Source organism: Aplysia californica, unplaced genomic scaffold (genome assembly GCF_000002075.1).
Source record: "Aplysia californica isolate F4 #8 unplaced genomic scaffold, AplCal3.0 scaffold00363, whole genome shotgun sequence".
Lineage (NCBI taxonomy): Eukaryota > Metazoa > Mollusca > Gastropoda > Aplysiida > Aplysiidae > Aplysia > Aplysia californica.
In genome coordinates this window covers 507,151-514,962 of record NW_004797633.1, presented here as the reverse complement: position 1 = coordinate 514,962, position 7,812 = coordinate 507,151, and positions in this window count along the sequence as shown.

Genomic DNA, 7,812 nt, shown 5'->3' with positions numbered 1-7,812 from the left:
TCTCTCTCCCTTTCTGGTATAGTCGCAACTGGCTGCTCGCTGTTGCACTTCTTTTACGTGTGTATTTCTGTCGCTGCTGGTTGAACTCTCGAAACACTTTGTATAGTGCAAAAATAGCAACGCACTCATTAAACGACAAATCCGCGTCCTTGCTAGGAGGTCCACCTTATACAACATGTGAGCCATTAGGCCTAGATCTTGCAGTGTTAAAATCGTTTAATGCTGCGTTGTGTGTATGCGGATTGTGTGCGTCATTACAGGTCCATGCTTCTAGAATTTCCATAGACTTTAAGCATATCATATCCTAGACTATGCACTGATATGACCGCTGTTCTTTACTCCTTATAAAAACCGCGCTGCAAAGCACGCTAAAATGATAAAATGTAGTGCAAAACACCAACCGCGTGAGCGCTGCACATTTCAACCCTTACACTTCATTTGACTCCGAATATAGTAACTTGTGAGCTCCTTGGTGAACCGTAACTATGTTAGGGTGCATAGACTAAGATATCGTAAAACAGATCTATGAGAATTTCAGACACATTCTGTCAGATCCAGTATACACCGTAGAGAAAAATAGATTCTGCAATTCTGTTTCAAATAGAGTGTGCACATTGACTCAATTAAACTTTTTATGTCGAAAATCGAGTATCTCCGATTTCGACGGACTACGTAGGCCTATCACTTAAAATGTTTGTTTTTTTCCGTCTGAATGCTTGATTTGTACAGTATCCTTCTATGAACAGATGAAAAAGAATGAAGAGTCTATTTGCGGGAATCTTGTGAGTTCTTATTCTTCTGCCCCACACGTGTGGGCAATTGGAAGATGTCACTGGTAGATCCTAAGATTTGTTGGGGGGGGGGGGGGGGTTGGTTTTGCTTTTTTTTTTTGCTTTCTTTCGGTAGTTTCTGTTTGAATGTTTCACTTTTTCCAGGACTGACTGTGTTGGTGTGTTCGCCTTTTCTCTAACTTAAAGTACATGCACATCAGCATCAATATTCATCCTCTGACTTTCATCTTGTAATGATATAATGTCAGTCTTTCTTTTTTTATTAAAAAGTGGCCAAATCTGGTCTTTTCAATTCCTATCATTCGTTCATCTGTATACTTTTCTACGAGATAGGTGCAAGTACGTATCATACAATGCTGGGTCCCTTTCAAAACCACTCTTCATTCTTGCACCCCAGTAATTGTGGTCTTTTTTTTTTTTAGCTGCTGCCCACTTTTGCCACCTTTAAGAGGCTATATTTTCATACCACTCACCTACATGTAAAATAGATGTATTTCCAAGAGGGGCATTAACCCTATCAGTACGTTGTGTTTTACTATCGTATCCATACGACGTGGAGAACTCTGTGCCACCACTTCCCAAAGAGGAAATTTGCTCGTTAATCTGATCCGTACGCTTTACATTGCAGTCTGGGAAAATGATTTTTTGAGAAATACTGAAAGTTTCAAAGAGATCTTCTTACTACAAGTATTCTGAAATGTTAAGAATGCAACCCAGGGGTACAAAATGACCCCAGGGCGTACGGATAGGGTTTTAAACAACACCTATAGCTACCAGGATAATCCCCACCGCCCACCAAAATTACCAAATAGCGCACTAGTAGTGGGCAAGACCGCCCAGGTTGGCAAGCAGTGACGTAACCCATGACCAGGTAGGGGCCGTAACCGTTAAATTAGTACGTCTGGAGGTGACGCGCAACCGAACCGTCAGCAGTGGTGGTGCAATACACTCAAATGTCGTGAGTTCGATGTCCTCACAGAGAAGAGGAGTCTTTTGGGGGGGGGGGGTTTGAAGAGGGTTTTACAGCGCTCTCAACTGCATAGGGCCATATGAACGCCAAGGGGTGGGTGTCAACAGAGAAGTCCTTACAGGGAATCAGACTTACTCTGCTCACCTCTCTAGCTTCAACAGCACAAGGTCTGCATCGACCATCAAGGCACCCCGGAAATAGCATTTCACAAGAGGGACAAACATACAAAAGAAGTAGAGGAAAATGACAATAGTAAGGATTACGAAAGAAAAAGCAGCAGTTCCCTGTTGCAGATCAGGCACAGTTATGAGCGTGACATGATGAATCAGACAATTTACAATTCTAATGTGCTTGAACGAGAAATGTGCACCCTTTGGGAATGGCCTAAAGACACTACAGTCAGTGGCACTGCCCTGGGGGGCGGGGTCTTTTGTGTAGAGTATTTCGGCTAAGCTGTTTAGATGAGAAGTGGGCAGGTGCATGTTTGTGAGTGTATGAAATTGAAGAGCATAATGTATTTGTGTGTATGTGTGTGTAAGTATATGTGTGTGTGTGTATATATATATGTGTGTGTGTGTGTGTGTGTGTGTGTGTGTGTGTGTGTGTGTGTGTGTGTTTCCATCTATAGATTTTATAAAGCCACTTAAGGACTGGTGGAGCACCTGTGGTCGATTTTGGTTATTACAAGGCCTAGAGTGCCCATATTTGCTGTGGGACATTGTGTGTTATTGGGGATTTGAAATCTATATTTCAAAAAGTATATTTTGAATCGGTTGCTATCGACACGGCGGCCATATTGAATTTTGTATACCTTTTTCAATCTCATTTTATTCCCTTATTTATTAACTGATTCACTTCTAATTTGGCATGCCAACTGTAAATATATAGCGCTTAAATTTGGCTTGTTGGATTTTTTATATATGCTTTAGTTTTTATTTTATGACACTTACAATTGGGTTGTTGCAAAAAAAGTGGAAAAAAAGGAAAATCCATGCTTTCTAAGCCCATAAATCAAAAGCTACTCCATTAATCAAAAATTCAACAAGCCAAAATTTATAACTAGGTGTTGTTGGCATTCTGTGAAAGTAACATTGAAATTGAACAAGAAACAGGACAGAAAAATGGGATAATGTGTGAAAAAATAGAATTGTGAGAAAACAGCCGATAAAGGTGAGAACCGACTGGAAAACATCTGCTTTCGCAGAAACACTTGGGCAAAAAAGACAGCTTTAGGGTGTAGCAAGGTTTACATACGTTTCTGGATATTGTTCAGGAAATATCCAGGTACTATAATATGTAATAGCCACAATTTGCATAAATTGGCCACAAACACAGATTTCTAGGTGCCCCACCAGCCCTTAAAGATAATGTTTTCTTGTTTTAGATGTTCTTAATTTTGCTATCATGTGTGTATTTACTACCTAATTTTCTTCAAATTATTTTTTCTTCTTTTTATTTTCCTTTTTTTAATACAACAATTTTCGAATGAAGGGATGATTGTATATTAACAAATACGTTTTATTTTAACTGGGATTTTTAGTTGGTTTCTTTGTTTGACTCGTTTTTTGTTTTTGCTTTTTTTTGTTACGTGTATTTGTGAAGTCTATTGTTGCTTGGTAATAACATCAATAAATAACAAGACGTCAAACAACAAAACAGGATGTAAATTACGCAGCATATTATGGGATAGCAAAGGAAAAACAAGTGACGTTATTTTCGAACACATTCACATTATGACACACTGTAACTACAAAAATACCTCACCCACGGGGAAGTGCCACTGACTGAAGTGTCTTTAGGTCAATCCCAAAGGTGGCACATTTCTCGTTCAAGCATAAAAGAATTGTAAATGGGCTGACTCATGTCACGCTCATAACTGTGCCTGATCTACAACAGGGAACTGCTGTTTTTTCTTTTCTGATCCTTACTATTGTCATTTTCCTCTACTTCTTTTGTTTATCACTCTCTTGTGACCTGCCATTTCCGGAGTGCCTTGATAGTCGAAGCTGACCTTGTGCTGTTGAAACTAGAGAGGTGAGCAGTCTAAGTCTGATTCCCTGTAAAGATTTCACTGTTGACACCCACCCCTTGGAGCTCATATGACCTTATGCAGTTGCGAGCGCCGTAAAACCCTCTGCTATAAAAAAAAAAATACCTCATCACTTTAAAGCTTGAATGGTTTATTTTACCATCAGTATAATTGGTGGACATGTCTTACATATTCTTAAGGCGAAACACTTATTGGGCCCTCAGCGAAGTCTTCATAGTCAGTATTTCATTTTTCCCAAATGTTACAAAACATGATGTCTGATTCTCCCCTTACATCACTTATACATAATATAATGCAGAAGTGCCAATCGGTGGACTACCTCTAATTGTGAGACAAGCGTTACATTACTTTTTGTCATTGCCAATTAAAACACTCACTGTGTGGCCATGCTAGGTCTTCTGAATGGCAGGTAAAGAAACTCTACATTCACAGAATGATAAGAAGATGCTAAATTTTGGTCTTATCTCATGTACCATATTCCGACAATGTACCCTGACCACAGCCGTTTCGGTATAAGATAAGATACATCTTTATTGTCCAGATCCCGGCACATTGGTTTGGTGCGTCACCACTTACATACACACACACACACACACACACACACACACACACACACACACACACAAACATACACACACAGTCTTTGCTTGAACTCACAAACAGGCTCACAGTCACATGCATAATATACAGATTTCTACAAAAGTTAAGGACCACCTTGACATTCAACCTTGATTTTTTTTTAAATCCGAAAACAAGACGGCAATGAATGTTTCAAAATCTTTTGGTGTGAAAGTGTTAATGGGTTACCAATGCGTACTGCAAAGCTTCCTAAAGGGGCAAAACCACCACGTGCTGCACGGAAATCCTCAGGTAAATTTAGTCACATGTGCTGTTTTTTTACCGACTTGTGTGCGTCACCACGGACATTCCTCAGTTAAAATTTCTAGTGCACGTCATAAACGGACGTACGGTCTCGAACTGTGCTCACTTTGGTGGCTTAATATAAGCCACTGTTTGCTCAAAATCCAGTGTCACATCAACATGCCACCAAGACGAAAGTTTTGATGGTGCCAGAGCTATGGCATGGCTGCAGGATGGAGTTGGAGCCCGAGAAGTTGCCAGAGGGCTTGCAGTGTCACACTCAGTCATTGTCCGCCTGAGGCAGCGCCATCAAGCCACTGGATCCATCCAAGGGCGCACACATGCAGGTCGACCCAAGAAGACCACTCAGAGTGTTTGCAAGTGGTCCTTAACTTTTGTTGAAGTCTGTAAATGAACAGCAATATAAAAAGTAATAAAGTTAAGCTAGATACATACTCAGTATTCTGATTGTAACTCAATGGTTTTCTGATGCTTACTCTGAGGTCATATGCAGGGGCGAAGGCTGACTTGTTTGACAGGGTAATCAAAGTGAAATGGGACCAGATAGGGCCTGGAGATATCACACTCACACAAGTCACAAGAATCTTACTGGCACTGGAGGCGGCAACTCTGAGTTGTGAATGAAAACAAATCCTGAATTCATGTTGTATGCTTGTTCAACCGCTAAAACAATCGGGAAAGTATTTCATTAAATATTTATTCTAACTAACCTTAAATTTAACTTTAGATTTGAACACACGAACACCAAGGAAAGAAGCACAGATGTCAGCACTACAATGGCATGTTATACCAGACAGCCGAAACACTTTGGTAGAGCACGCCAACTATCAATTTTTTATTTCACATTTGGCTGTTTTTTGTCTAGCTTTTCGCGGCTAGGAGCCGCTGTCTGTCATAATCGAGGTCACGATCTGATTATAGGACGTTAAAAAGTCGAGGAAAAAAACAAGCACTAGCAGTGTAGTCGCAGGAGTCAAAGGATTATTATGAGTTAGTTCCCCTCACATCTGTGAGGTAGACTCGACCAGTGTAATAGTTCGCTTAGATAATCAGCGCGTCTGGGTGCTTATAACTGTGGCCCGAAAGGGGTGAACAAGGTATATGCGACAATGAAACAGTTCTGACTGCTATGCACATGTTCCCTTCAAATCCATTGGTTGACTCTTCCAGCCTCACTTTAAGCTTACTTAGATCTAATCAAAGCTTGTGACTGCTTATGGAGTGGCCCGATAGGGGCGAACAGGCTATTTCTATGGCAATGAAACGGTTTTGAAGGTTAGGCATAGTCTATTGTTCATTGGTGAATATGAACGTCTTTTTACATTTAATTTATGAGGTTTACGTCTATGGGTGAATTTGACTGCGACAATGTTTCAAAATTAGGAAGGGAAGCAGTGATTATTTGATTATATAGACGCTTCGCCTCTGGTCACATGAATACTTATATCAAGTTTGATGGATTATTGAAAAAATTACCTTGGTATCTTTCTTTGTTACAGATCAGACGCCTAGGTCTTTTACTTCTGGCTAATATTTCTATTTGAGGGAACAATGTGTGTTTGTTGTCCAAGAATATGGAATTAATTTTTCTAGTGCAAGCTATAATGTAAAGTTGTTAGTATGTTAGTATCCCCTAATGCGGCCGTGTTCCCTGAGTGCGGCCACCAAAAGCACGACCCAGACACGCCGCTCGCGTTATACAACGTTATCGTCACTAACTAACCCACAAATACAAGAGGAAGTTAGGTGTGTTGTAGATCTACATAAAATATATGATTTATTCGTTTAAATGATCATATTCGGAAATTTATTTTTTTTTAAACACCAACTTGAGAGGAAAAGAATGAATATACTGTGGGAAGACCGAGATACCCGATAATATCCTCTCCACTCGGGAATCGAACTCAGGTCTTCTGAGTGCGACAGCAAAACGTTAAACTGCTACACCGACGTCAATTCAATTTGTAAGAAACCCAAGAAAACAGAATCATGAATGAGCTCTTCTTCGTTTCCTCATAATATATAACGCCCCATATTTAATATAAAGAAGGTATTTTTTTAACAACTAAAGAGCACAGAGACGTAATCCAAAACATTTTTAAAACAAGCCATACGTTAAAAAAAAACGAAAAAAAGGAGCAAAACGGATCTTCTATCTCACAAAACGTTTCAACCCAAAATCAACCGGCGCTATAGCAGTTAGGCACTTCTCGGCCTCACGTATAAGATGAGAGTTCGATTCCTCTGTCGGGAGAGTTGTTTGTTTGTTTGTTGTTGTCTTTTTTTTGGTGATTTTTCGGGGTTTTTGTTTTTTGTTTTTTGTTTTTTGTTTTTTGTTTTTTTGCTTTTCATTGAGTATTTTCATCCGTTAGCAGGGACGTTATATTCCTTCTTAGCCTGGACTGTCCCTGACAGGCAGGGTCAAAACAGCCCGTTTCCTAAATTATATTCTACATAAAACATTACTCAAATTACAACCCAGAACTTAAAGCGATAAAAAGTTCCTCTGAAGGAACTACTATCGATTGCTCCTCCTCAGATACAGAAATCCATCACCGTAGTTTTTCTCTTGATATACTACTTGAAATGTGTATTTTAGAGCTTATTAACGCTCACACATCTGACCATGATCAAGGACAATACGCAAAAAATAACTAAGCACCATTCAAATGAACTCTTCACTCATTCCCTATTATTCCCATTGATCTCATGAATACCTAATACTTACTTGAATTACTTAAATGTAGAACTGGGGTCTTAGGAAGACGGGGTGCACCATGCTTCATAAAAGCCCATTTAAGTGTGGGCAGGCTGATTGTCTCCATCATCAGCTGGTTATTGTAGCGTCTGATGGGGTCACGCAGGCTGCCCCTCCTGCCTTCACCAGGCTCTACTCTTTACTGAATTGGTTTGAGAATAGGCGTCATTGCAGGTGGCACAATGGCATAGCTGTTCCTCCCTCCTCTCCAGGATCAATGAAAGGGTCCGCCTGCTGATCGTGACATTTAACAGATGGTTGGATATTCTTCTGGCTTTTCCACGCAGGTTGCTGTCTCTCCCTGACTCTCTAGAGACACCAGCTTCCCTTAGTCTATCCTTTGTGTGTGAAGTGGTGCCTT